This window comes from Falco biarmicus, chromosome 6, assembly GCF_023638135.1.
Source record: "Falco biarmicus isolate bFalBia1 chromosome 6, bFalBia1.pri, whole genome shotgun sequence".
NCBI lineage: Eukaryota > Metazoa > Chordata > Aves > Falconiformes > Falconidae > Falco > Falco biarmicus.
The window spans coordinates 90,397,592-90,411,066 of NC_079293.1; the positions used below are offsets into that span (position 1 = coordinate 90,397,592).

A 13,475-nucleotide genomic window follows, 5' to 3' on the forward strand; every position below is an offset into this window, starting at 1 on the left:
CTTTTACAAAATCATTCTGCAGAAACTGGTTTGCGGCTGTCACCTGTGATAACTTAATGTGCTTTGGCTGCATTTCAGGAACAGTAGTTACGAAAAGCAGTCCTCGTGGTGTACTTTAGTAACCAGATGAGTGCAGGCTAACTGTGCAGCAGTACCTGTGTCTACCCAGAATGGACAGCACCTTATCTGGAGCTTTGTCTGGGCCATGACCTGGTGAAAAAGGCCTGAGTTCTAGAGAAGATCATCAGTGATCAGATGTACAGGAAGAAGACAGGACAGCTGAAAGGGAAAGTAAAGGTAATGTGTAGTCTAGGCTAGAGAAAATTTGGGGAGAATGAGGAAAGCGATAAAAGGTGCTGCAGAGAGATGTAACATCACCTTCTGGCTCCTCTGTAACAAGAGGCTGGGATTAAGGCCAGGAAGGAAAACTGAGTGATTGGATGGGTAAGTGCTGCAGCAGGGGTCAGAGACATGGCACAGCTTTTCAGAAGAGTCCTGAACATCAACCCCCAAACTGCCACTGCTGGGTGGGATGCTGTAGGTGATTCTCTCTTCTCTGGAGGGGAGAGACTAACTAGATCTTGTTCTGCATCTAAGATTCATGAATAGGTGATGGTTTTGTTCCTGGAGGAGGAAGGGCTGTAGGGAAAGATTATGACAATGATGATAATGAACCAATTGAATACAACCTTAATGACTGGTTGATAGATGATGAGGAAGAAGAGAGCAAGCCTACTGATGAAGACTCTGACTGGGAACCAAGTTCAGAAGACAAGGATAATGAAGATTTTTAAAACACTTTTGCAAGGAACACATGCATTTGTTAAGACCAAAAAGGAGCTGTACAGAATGACATTACAGAGGTCAGATCTGGCTTGCACATGGATGCACAAGGAGGGAAACTGATTTGAAAACAGTTTTTTCCTCAGTGATGTTGGTACTACAGGAAGGTTGTAATGAGGGTGAGGGGATTCAGCAATGCCTTTCTTGTCCATATGTATTATTTTGGTAGGGCTTTTTTTTTTGTTAAGTGGTGGAGCCAGAGAATGGCAGTGAAGTGAAGCACTCCTTCAGAGTCTCAGTGTGATGTAAGCCTCTGGGACCAGACAGTGTAGGAGTCCTCTGGGGCCATGCCACAAAGCAAGGCTCCGGGCCACAAAGGGCTCCAAAAATGCCAGACATGGTAGAATTCCAGAAAACAAACAAACATTAAAGATCTCCCCAGAACCAAAATGGTGGAGAGCTTCCAAAAAGCCCCAGGGTAGAGAGCTACAAAGAAAACAACGGTGAATGGCTCTCAATATAGGAAACACTGCTGCAGTCCTTGAGGGATGCATGGTGGTGCAGTCCTGCACAGTTGCACCATGATCACTCCAAAAAGCGTTGCAGCATTCCAGAAAAATACCAGACTCAAAGGGTCTCTAAAGAAACAAAATGGTGAGGTGCTCCAGTAAAGCCACAGGCTGGAGAGCTCCCAAAAAAACCCTGGCTAGAGATCTATAAACTTACAAATAGTGAACACTCCCCAAACCCAAATGCTGATACAAACCTCAAAGGCTGTGTGGTGATACAATCCTCCAGTGTCTCACAGTGATGCACTCCTCCAGGACCATACAGTGAAGTACTCCTCTGGGCCTGCAGTGTGAAGCACTCCTCCAGGTCTGGGTACCAAAGCACTCCAAAAATGAAGATATTGTAGAATTTCAGAAAACAAACAAACCTTAAAGGTCTCAAAAACCAAAATGGTGGGGAGCTCCCCAAAAGCCCCAGGGTAGAGAGCTACGCAGAAACCAAATGGTGAATGGCTCCCAGAGTACAAAATGCTGATGCAATGCTCAATGGCTGTGTGGTGATGCACTCCCGCACAGCATCATGGTGAAGCACTCCTCGGGGGCTGTCCAGTGAAGCACGTAAAAAATGCCAGGCATCGTAGGATTCCAGAAAAAAACCCCAAACTTAAAAGTTCTCCAAAGGTGAAGTGCTCCAAAATGCCCCGTGGTTAATGAGCTGCCAGAAAGCCCCTGGCTGGGAATCTACATAAAAAGAAACAGTGAATAGCTTCCCCCAAACCCCACACACTGGTGTATTCCTCAAGAGCTGCACAGTGAAGCACTCCTTCAGGGCTGTGCCACAAAGAATTCCCAATGTGCCAGGCCTTGCAGAATTACAGAAGAAAACACAAACATTAAAAGGGCTCACAAAACCAAAAATGGTGAAGTCCTTCAAAAAGTCCCTGTCCACAGAACCCCCAAAAAGCCCTTGGCTAGAGATCTACATAAAAACAAACAGTGAGTGATCCCCAAAAACCCCCATACGTTGATGCAATCCATGAAGGCTGTGCAGTGAAACATTCTTCCAGGGTCGCTAGCTGAAGTGCTACTACGGGGGTCACATGGTGGTGCACCAATCTGGGAGTGCACTGTGAAGCACTCCTCTGGAGCTGCGTGGCGAAGCAATCCTACAGATATGCACTGCAAATCAGTCAAAAAAAAAATCCAGGTGTGCAGAATTCCAAAACCAAACCCAACCATAAAAGTCTCCCAAAAACCAAAATGGCAGAGAGCTTCCAAACGGGGGCTGGAGATCTACCACGTTGCAAATGGGGAACAGCTCCCAGAAATCCAAACGCTGATGCAACCCCCAAGGGGCACGCAGCGATGCACTCCTCTAGGGCAGCGAGGTGAAGAACTCCAGGGTGTCACAATGGAGCACTCCAACAGGGCTGCATTGTGACGTGCTCCTCTGGGGCCATCTGCAAAGCAACGCCACGCAGCCTGAAAGAACTCCAAAAGTTCCAGGCAGTGTAGGATTCCAGAAAGCAACCAAAACTTAAAAGGCTCCCAAAAACGAAAAATGGTGAAGCGCTCCAAAAAGCTCTCCAGGGTGGAGAGCATCCAAAAAAGCACCAGAATGAAATGCCCCAAATATCCAAATGTTGAAACGGTTTGACAAAGCCCGGGCTGGAGAGCTCCCCAAAGGCCCACGGTGTTACTGAAATCTCAGAATGAAGAACTTATCGACACCAATGTGATGTAGATAAGCAGACACTTCTTTATTAATGGCCGGGTGCGTGAGCGAGTCCTCTCACGATCAACGCACACCAAGTCTCAAAATCAGACACCATATATAGAACATACTCATTCATATTCATTAAATATTCATACATAATCATAATATTTCCAGTAAATCATTAACATACTCTCCTCCTATATCTGATTCTGCGCAGTAGAGCTTACAAAGGTCTAGAAATGGGTCTGGGGTACGATTTGGGTAGGTGGTATGTGAGTCGGTGGTCGCCATCTCCCCCTGCCGGAATTACCTTTTCCTAAAGTTCATGGTTTCTTGGAAGCTGTTCCAGTCGACTCTTCCCCGTTTCCATTAATCGCATATTCTGACATCTCAATGCACTTTCTACATACAGAAGACTGGTCAGATACAAAGAAACCTTTCAAACCCTAAATTATTACCTAAGTTTCAACAATGACTCCAGCTCATTCTTCTGGCCTTGGTACAGGATGTACAGAGGGTCTCATAGCAGCTTTTACTGAGCAGTTATAAGTTTCCTCAAAATATATTTTTATCCTTCTATATTGCTATTCTATAAAATAATTCTATAAAATCAAATAATCAACCAAATAAAGTCAATCAATCTTAAGTTATTAACAAATCGATAACATTTCCCCCTTTTGAAAGTGTTGAAAATCATTATTTCAATACTTTCACATTATTCATATATCTTTTGTTTCAACATATTTTGGTGATGGATCATGTCTTGATAAAATAGTTGGTACTTCTCTCAATCATACGATTGACTGCAATTCTATTGGTAAACTGTTTCTTCAAACATGCATATACTAGCATGCTCATCAAAAAGACAATTAGTAACAGAAACAAAGTTTTAATTATAGATTGTATCCAAGAGTTCAAATTCCATCCCAGTTTGTTAAAAATTTTCCCAAGCCAATCTTCTGACATATCCTTTTGAATTGTTTCAGTTTCTTTTTCAATTTTTCCTAATAGGTCTAGATCACATTCCACATCCTGAGTGACATTTGGAATGTGGATACAACAGTGGTCCAATTTATCCTTGAGATATCCACATACTCCATGTTCTTTAAGTAGGAGCATATCTAGTGCCATTCTATTTTGTAAAGTCATTCTGGAGGTCGCCTGTAATTGTACATTCAATTCCTTAAACCCCTTTTGGTTAACTGTTGCTAATTTTTCCACTTGGCCAATTAACTGATAGAGCCATGCTCTGTTTCTATATGAAGCTATAGGATTTAAAAGTGATTCAAGTGCACAACCAGTTTTCACTCCTGTAAATGGTTCATTCCAAGTATCATCATTTGTCTCAGATCTCTTTATTCGTTTCAATTCTAAATTCTCTAAGGATCCTTTAAATGGTGATTTCTTCCGAATTGGACACAATGTTGGCATGCCTAAAGTAATATGTTTCACCTTACCATCTAATGGTAAATGTGTGGTCCAGGTTCCATCACTTAATGCCCAAACTAAATGTCCTGGACTTCAAATAGTAGTTTTACTACAACTAAACAAAGTTCCTTTCCTAACTGTAAAAGTGCTGGTTAAATTGAGAGTGTTCTTAAGACCTCGACAAAAACAACCATATTTTAAAACAGTGGCCTACGGAGGAACTCTTTGGATTACTAAGTCTGCATTACTGCAATCATACACTTTTTCACATTTCCACCATGGCACTATTTTATTTTCCTTCTCTCCCGATGTAGTTGACCTATCATCAACCCAGGGTAATACTGAAACAAACTTTTCCATCCCAGGTAAAACACCAAGAAGTTCTTGCCATATACTGAAAATGGGAAAATATGGACATAGACCATATAGAGTCCCACTGTTCTACTAATTGGGTACTTTGGCCAGTTTCGTTACACTTCCATTCCATGACACCTTTGCTCACATTGGTTTTAAATTGTTCATCATAAGAACACCATCCCACAGTCTTAAATCTCCCTATTTTAGTAAAAACATAATTTAACAATTTTTCACAATCCGCCAGACTACCTGGAGTTTTCCACTGTTTTCTAATGACTTTCATTTGCTCATACCATTGAGTCACTGGCCTTTGTTCACAATAGGTGGTTTCATTTTTATGTTCCAGATTAGTCAAATTCATAGTTAAAATTCCCCATAGAATAGATTCACCTACTGCCCTCGGTATTGGCAAACAAGCAGTGATCTGCGTGACGTTTTGTAAATTGGCATATTCTTTAATCAATCCTACCATCAAATTTTCCTCAGCCATTTGTTTGGGAATGTCAATTACTTGTTCTGTTTCTATTTGTCTTTTGTTCCTGTCCACCAAGTCAGCCCATGATCCCACCAACACTACCGACCAAAATAAAATCCAAAAACCAATCGTAACCTGATATGAAAAATTAGACATGTTTCAAAGTCAATTTTAAAGTCTCTGGGTCACGATTCACAATCTTCCACGAAGTAGGTGCTTTCTTCACTCGAGTATAATGTATCCAAGCATCTGATTCTGCAATTTTGATAGCTGTAAAAGTGGTTAACAGTATCTGGAAAGGTCCTCTCCAGTGCTCCTGCAAAGGTTCGGAGGTCCAGGTCTTCACATAGACATAGTCTCCTGGTTGGAAATCATGCACTGAATTTTCCTGGAATAAAGGTCTATTCCAAATTACTGCACTCCAAATTGCAGCCAAAGTTTTCCTTAGAAAAAGCAAATAGTTATACACATCTTGTTTTCCTTTTACATGTATGTTTAGATTTGGTTCTGGAGACTCATATGTTTTTCCATATAATAATTCATAAGGACTGACTGAGGTTCCACTCTTTGGCTGTACCCTGATTCATAATAATGCCAATGGAAGCGCCTGAGGCCACTTTAGACTGGTTTCTTGACAAATTTTACTTATTTGTCGTTTCAAAGTTTGATTCATCCTTTCCACTTTCCCACTAGATTGTGGTCTCCAAGACGCATGTAAATCCCAATTAATACCCAATACTTTGCTAACACTTTGGACTACTTCAGCAACAAAGTGTGGACCTCTGTCAGAGGAAATTCCAATAGGAACTCCAAATGTTGGAATTATTTCTTGTAATAACCACTTCACAACCTCTTTTTGCTTGTGTGGTGCGACAGGGAAGGGCTTCTGGCCATCCTGTAAAAGTATCAACCCCTACCAGGATGTACCGGTACCCATTTTGTCTGGGTAGCTCTGAGAAATCTACTTGCCAATAATCTCCAGGTTCTACACCAGATTTCAGTCTACCCATTTGAACCTTTTTCTTAATCACTGGATTATTTTTCAAACATACTTCACACTTTGCAGTTACCATTTTAGCTATTCCCGACATCTTAACTGATATTACTTGCTTTCGTAAAGATGTTACTAAGGCTTCTGCTCCCCAGTGACATTCTTGGTGTCTCGTTTGAATTATCTCTCTCATCACAAGAGGTGGAATTACTACCTGTCCATTAGGAGTTACCCACCATCCCGCTAAGTTTTTCTTAGCATTTAATAACTGACCCAATTTGTCATCTTCCTCTGAATATCTCGGTTTTTCCCTAGGAAGGGTTACTGTTTTAGAAGGAATTATTGCCATTTGCAATGCTTGTTTCTTTGCTACCTTTTTTGCTGTTCTATCAGCTAAATTATTCCCAGCTATTATTTTGTATTCCCAATCTGATGTGCCTTACAGTGCATGATTGCTACTTGATCTGGCTTTTGAACTGCTTGCAATAATCGTAAAATTTCTGTTTGATGCTTAATGTTTGATCCCTGAGAGGACAATAACCCCCTCTCTTTCCACAAGGCTCCATGGACATGCACTACCCCAAAGGCATATTTTGAATCAGTCCAGATATTTACTCTCCTGTCTTTGCTTAGTTCTAAGGCTCGAATTAAAGCGATGAGTTCCGCCTTTTGGGCTGATGTGGTACTCGCCAATGCTCCTGCTTCTATAACTGTAGTCTCTGTTGTTACCGCATATCCGGCGTATCGGACTCCTTGTTCCATGAAGCTGCTTCCATCAGTATACAATTCCCAGTCTGGTCGCCCCAATGGCACATCCTTCAGATCCTCACGACTGGAATAAACATACTCGATGGCAGCCAAGCAATCATGTTCCAGTCGTCCTTCTTCCTGTATGGAACTTAAAAACACTGCAGGATTTACCAGGTTAGTTGCCTTTAGAATCACATCATCTTGTTCAGTCAATACCACCTGGTACTTCATCATTCGGCTGGGAGACAGCCAGTGTCCCCCCTTCTGTTCTAGGACAGTTATCACCATGTGTGGGACATAGACTGTTATTGTTCTTCCCAAAGTCAATTTCCGAGCTTCTTGTATGAGCATCACTGTTGCGGCCACTGCTCAAAGGCAGTTTGGCCACCCTTTACTCACTGTGTCCAGTTGTTTAGAGAAATATCCGACTGGTCGCTTCCAGCTTCCTGTCCTCTGGGTTAACACGCCCGGTGCAAGGTGTTGTCTTTCATGTACAAACAGCTGGAAATCTTTGGTTAGATCCGGCAGTCCCAAGGCAGGTGCAGACATTAGGGCACGTTTCAACTCTACAAAAGCCTTTTGTTGTTGTGGGCCCCATACAAAGGGAGAGTTCTTTTGGGCCTCGCACAGCGGTTTAGCTATTAGCCCATAGTTCGTGATCCAAAGGCGACACCACCCAGTCATTCCCAAAAATGCTCTGAGTTCATGAATATTTCTCGGCTCAGGTATACCACAAATAGCTTCTTTGCGATCTTTTCCTAATTGTCGTTGTCCTTTTGAAATCTCAAAGCCCAGATATATCACAGTCTGGCAGGCTATCTGGGCTTTCTTCCTGGATACCTTGTACCCATTTAGTCCCAGGAAATTCAAGAGGTCAATAGTCACCTGTATACAAATAAATCTTTCTTCTGTAACAATCAATATATCATCCACATATTGTAAAAGTAAACGCCCAGGTCTTGATTTATCCTGTTTCCAGATTTTAAGTTCCTTTGCTAATTGATTTCCAAAAATAGTTGGACTGTTTTTAAATCCTTGGGGTAATCTAGTCCATGTCAACTGCATCTTTCACCCGGTTTGAGGATTTTCCCATTCAAAAGCAAACAGTTTTCTGCTTCCCTTTTCCAAAGGTATACAAAAGAAAGCATCTTTTAAACCAAGCACTGTAAACCACTGATAAGTCTCCCTCAATGCTGTTAACAGTGTATAAGGGTTTGCTACTACAGGATAAATATCCTTAACTATTTGATTTACTGCTCTCAAGTCTTGTACCAGTCTATATTCACCCGAAGGTTTTCTGACTGGTAAAATAGGAGTATTATACTCAGATTCACATTCTTCCAAAATTTTATACTCCAAAAATTTATCAATCAATTTCTTTAATTCCTGTCTCACTTCCGTTTTGATTGGATATTGTTTAATTCTCACTGTTCCTGCGCCTTCCTTCAGATCTATTTTAACAGGTTCTGCTAGTTTCGATTTACCGGGAATATTTGTTTCCCATACAGTAGGGATCACTGCCAAATCCACCTCCGGTGGAATTTCTTGTTCCTTTACTTTTTCTTATATCACCAAGATTTCTCCCATTTTTGACTCAGGTATTTTCAAGAAAAGTTCTTCGTCAAAAACAATTTGTGCATTTAATTTGGATAACAAATCTCTTCCTAAGAAGGGTATCAGACATTCTGGTACATACAAAAATTCATGTGTAATTATCTTATTTCCAAATTTCAAATCCAGGGGTTGCAGGAATGGCCTGTTTTTGTTCCAATTTTTCCTTTACAGGTATTTAATAAAAAAATGTTGCTCCTGTATCCACTCCCAATCTCACAATTTGAACAACATTTTTTTCCACTTTCTTATTATCAGAAGTTATAGCCATTACCAAATTATCTCTAATAGTTAGCTTACATTCATCCTGCCAATTCTTTCTTTGTCTTAAGTAAAAGAACAAATCCACATCTGGCATTTTATTCCATTTCCCTTCTCCTTTACAATACAGCATTAACTGCAAAATAGTGTTATAATTCAGTGTCCCATTCATGGGCCACTTTTCCTGATCATCCAATATACACAAAGGCCACCAATTATTACAATACTCAAATTATTACAATACTCAATCATCTGGCTCTTTTGCAGATCATCCTGTAAATTTCCCCAATGTGCCAATAAACATCCCAACAAAGAATTTTTGGGGATTTTGTCATTTACAGCAAGATTACCCATGCTTTTACTTTTAAACAACCGAGTTAACTTAGTTGCCATGGTGTAATTACTCACAGTACAATACACAATTATTCAACTCTGTCACTCCGATCCACGGATCCACGCTCCACACTCGCTTTCGTTCTCAATTACATGTCTCACCCTTACAGCCACACTCACACTTTCCCACAGTTACTTTAAACAAGCATATAACACAATATTATACCTCTTAATTTTCTTCTTAATACACAAACTCACAAAACAACAAAAAACCCCAAAAACTTCTTCTAACTTCTTGTTAGAGGCACTACCTTAGAGAACACTATAGCATATAGTTTCTCTTGTCTACACTTTTGTCCAACCCTGCAATAGCTTTCGCTTATGTCTTATGGGCAGACGCCTAGGCTTCCACTTCCACAAGGATCCTTTTAGTCCAACCCTGCAATAGCTTTCGCTTATGTCTTACGGGCAGACTCCTAGTCCTACCCTGCGCAGCTCTTTCACCGCCTCTGACAGGCAGACTTACTCAGTGGGACTCCAACCCACTCCTTACCATACACTTATTATAGTGGGACTCCTACCCACTTCCTCTAGTGCACTTACTTACTTACTTTAGTGGGACTCCAACCCACTTACTACAATTGAAAAAAGAAGTGTCTTACCAAAAATCCAGGGAACGTCGCTAAAAGCCTTACGGATCGGGGATCGATGGGTATCCCCGAGAAATCCTCGGTGCCGGCTGGAACCGATCAGGTCCCCGACTCCTCCGGTCTCCTTCAGCGAGGTCCCATCTGGGTCGCCAAAACTGTTACCGAAATCTCGGAATGAAGAACTTATTGACACCAATGTGATGTAGATAAGCAGACACTTCTTTACTGACAGCCGGGTGCGTGAGCGAGTCCTCTCACGATCAACGCACACCAAGTCTCAAAATCAGACACCATATATAGAACATACTCATTCATATTCATTAAATATTCATACATAATCATAATATTTCCAGTAAATCATTAACATACTCTCCTCCTATATCCGATGCTGTGCAGTAGAGCTTACAAAGGTCTAGAAATGGGTCTGGGGTACAATTTGGGTAGGTGGTATGTGAGTCGGTGGTCGCCATCTCCCCCTGCCGGAATTACCTTTTCCTAAAGTTCACGGTTTCTTGGCAGGCAACTACAAGCTGTTCCAATCGACTCTTCCCAATTTCCATTAATCGCATATTCTGACATCTCAATACACTTTCTACATACAGAAGACTGGTCAGATACAAAGAAACCTTTCAAACCCTAAATTATTACCTAAGTTTCAACAATGACTCCAGCTCATTCTTCTGGCCTTGGTACAGGATGTACAGAGGGTCTCATAGCAGCTTTTACTGAGCAATTATAAGTTTCCTCAAAATATATTTTTATCCTTCTATATTGCTATTCTATAAAATAATTCTATAAAATCAAATAATAAATCAAAGTCAATCAATCTTAACTTATTAACAAATCGATAACAACGGCAGGCGCCCTCTAAAATGCCCCAGGGTGGAGCCCTCCCAATCCCCCGCTGGCTGGAAACGTACAAAATTAAAGATCCCAAACTGCTTCCAAAAAGCCAAATGCTGATGCGCCTCTCAAGGACTGCACAGCAAAGCACCATGCTGGTGCCAGACCGTGAAGCGATTCCCCGCAGCCCCACCGCAAAGCTCTCCAAAACCTCTCGTGTTGCGCAATTCCAGAAAACAAACAAATCTTAAAGGGGTCCCAAGAACCACAACGGTGAAGCGCTCCAAAAAGCTCTCCAGGGTGGAGAGCACCCAAAACAGCACCAGGATGAAGGGCTCAAGATATCCAAAGGGGGAAACATTTCAAAAAAACTCCCAGGGTGGATGCATCCCAGGAAGCCCCAGAGTGGAGAGCTCCAAAAAAGCCCCTGGTCTGGGAATTCACGTACTTACAGATGGCAAATTACTCCCCGCAAACCAAATGCCGATGCATTCCTCTGGGGGCACCCGGTGATGCATTCCTCCAGGGTGGCAAGGAAAAGCACTTCTCCAGGGTCACACAGCGATTCACTCCTCTGGGGCTGTGCTGCAAAGGACTCCTCCAGTCCGCGCCGTCAGGCACTCCAACAATTCCAGGCATTGTACAACAAACCAAGCAGAAAAGTCTCCCCAAAAGCCATAATGGTGGAGAGCTCCCAGACAGCCCCTGGCTGCACATCTCCACCATTAGAAATGGTGAATGATTCCCCAAAATCCAAATGCGGATGCAGTCTTCGAGGGCTGTGCGGGGATGCTCTCCTTCAGAGCGGCGAGCTGAAGCACTCCTCCAGGGCCTCATGGTGACGGCCTGCTCTGGGGGCCGTGCTGCGAAGCGCTCCCCTGCGCCTGTGCCACAAAGGACTCACACAATGCCAGGCGTGAAGAGAATTCCAGAAAGGAACCAAACCTGAAAGGCCTTCCAGAAACCAAAACGGTGGAGAGCTCTCCAAAAGCCCCCTGGTAGGGACCTATGCAGAGATGAAAAGAGCGAAGGACTCCCAGAAGACAAAATGCTGATGCAATCCTCAAGGGCTGGGCGGTGAGGCACTCCTCTGGGGCCACACAGTGAAGCACTCCAAGGACGGCAGGTTGTTTCAGCATTCCAGGGAAAAGCCAAACTTCAAAAGGTCTCCAAAGAAACCAACTGGTGAAGTGCTCCAAAAAACCGCAGGGTGGATAGCTCCCCAAAAGCCCCTGGGCTGGACATCCACAAAATTACAGATGGTGAGCGAGACCCAAAAAGCCAAACGCGGATGCAATCTTTGAGTGCCGCACAGTGAGGCACTCCTCCAGGGCAGGTGGCGAGCTGAAGCGCTCCTCCAGGGCCTCACAGCGATGAACACCCGCAGGGCTGCACAGTGAAGCACTCCCCTGGGGCCATGCCGTGAAGCAATGCCCCACGGCCACACCGCGAAGCACTCCAAAAATCCAGGCACTGTAGAATTCCGGAAAACAAACAAAGCTTACAGGGCTCCCAAAACCTAAAAGGGTAAAGTGCTCCCAGAGGCACCAGGGCTCCCAAAACCCCCTGGCTGGAAATTTACACAACTCGAAACATCCAATTGCTCCCCCAAAACCAAATGCTGACACGCTCTTCCAGGGTGGCAAGGTGAAACGCTTCTCCAGGGTCACAGTGACACGCTCCTCTGGGGCTGCACCACAAAAGGATCTCCCGCTGCTGTGCCGTGAGGAACTGCCAACAATTGCAGGTGCTGTAGAATTCCCGGAAAAACCCCAACCATAAAAGTCTCCCAAAAACCAAAATGGCAGAGAGCTTCCAAACGGGGGCTGGAGATCTACCACGTTGCAAATGGGGAACAGCTCCCAGAAATCCAAACGCTGATGCAACCCCCAAGGGGCACGCAGCGATGCACTCCTCTAGGGCAGCGAGGTGAAGAACTCCAGGGTGTCACAATGGAGCACTCCAACAGGGCTGCATTGTGACGTGCTCCTCTGGGGCCATCTGCAAAGCAACGCCACGCAGCCTGAAAGAACTCCAAAAGTTCCAGGCAGTGTAGGATTCCAGAAAGCAACCAAAACTTAAAAGGCTCCCAAAAACGAAAAATGGTGAAGCGCTCCAAAAAGCTCTCCAGGGTGGAGAGCATCCAAAAAAGCACCAGAATGAAATGCCCCAAATATCCAAATGTTGAAACGGTTTGACAAAGCCCGGGCTGGAGAGCTCCCCAAAGGCCCACGGCAGGCGCCCTCTAAAATGCCCCAGGGTGGAGCCCTCCCAATCCCCCGCTGGCTGGAAACGTACAAAATTAAAGATCCCAAACTGCTTCCAAAAAGCCAAATGCTGATGCGCCTCTCAAGGACTGCACAGCAAAGCACCATGCTGGTGCCAGACCGTGAAGCGATTCCCCGCAGCCCCACCGCAAAGCTCTCCAAAACCTCTCGTGTTGCGCAATTCCAGAAAACAAACAAATCTTAAAGGGGTCCCAAGAACCACAACGGTGAAGCACTCCAAAAAGCTCTCCAGGGTGGAGAGCACCCAAAACAGCACCAGGATGAAGGGCTCAAGATATCCAAAGGGAGAAACATTTCAAAAAAACTCCCAGGGTGGATGCATCCCAGGAAGCCCCAGAGTGGAGAGCTGCAAAAAAGCCCCTGGTCTGGGAATTCACGTACTTACAGATGGCAAATTACTCCCCGCAAACCAAATGCCGATGCATTCCTCTGGGGGCACCCCGTGATGCATTCCTCCAGGGTGGCAAGGAAAAGCACTT

At 43.7% G+C, this 13,475-nt stretch overlaps 1 long non-coding RNA gene across 1 annotated transcript; it reads right to left on the reverse strand.

The window, feature by feature from the left end:
• Positions 1-5,245: 5,245 nt before the first annotated feature.
• Positions 5,246-10,321, reverse strand: LOC130151883 (uncharacterized). Its single transcript, XR_008822786.1, has 2 exons — positions 9,878-10,321; positions 5,246-5,629 (listed from the first exon to the last, which is right to left on the reverse strand). It is a non-coding gene; the product is annotated as an uncharacterized LOC130151883 (long non-coding RNA).
• Between the last annotated feature and the right edge of the window lie 3,154 nt (positions 10,322-13,475).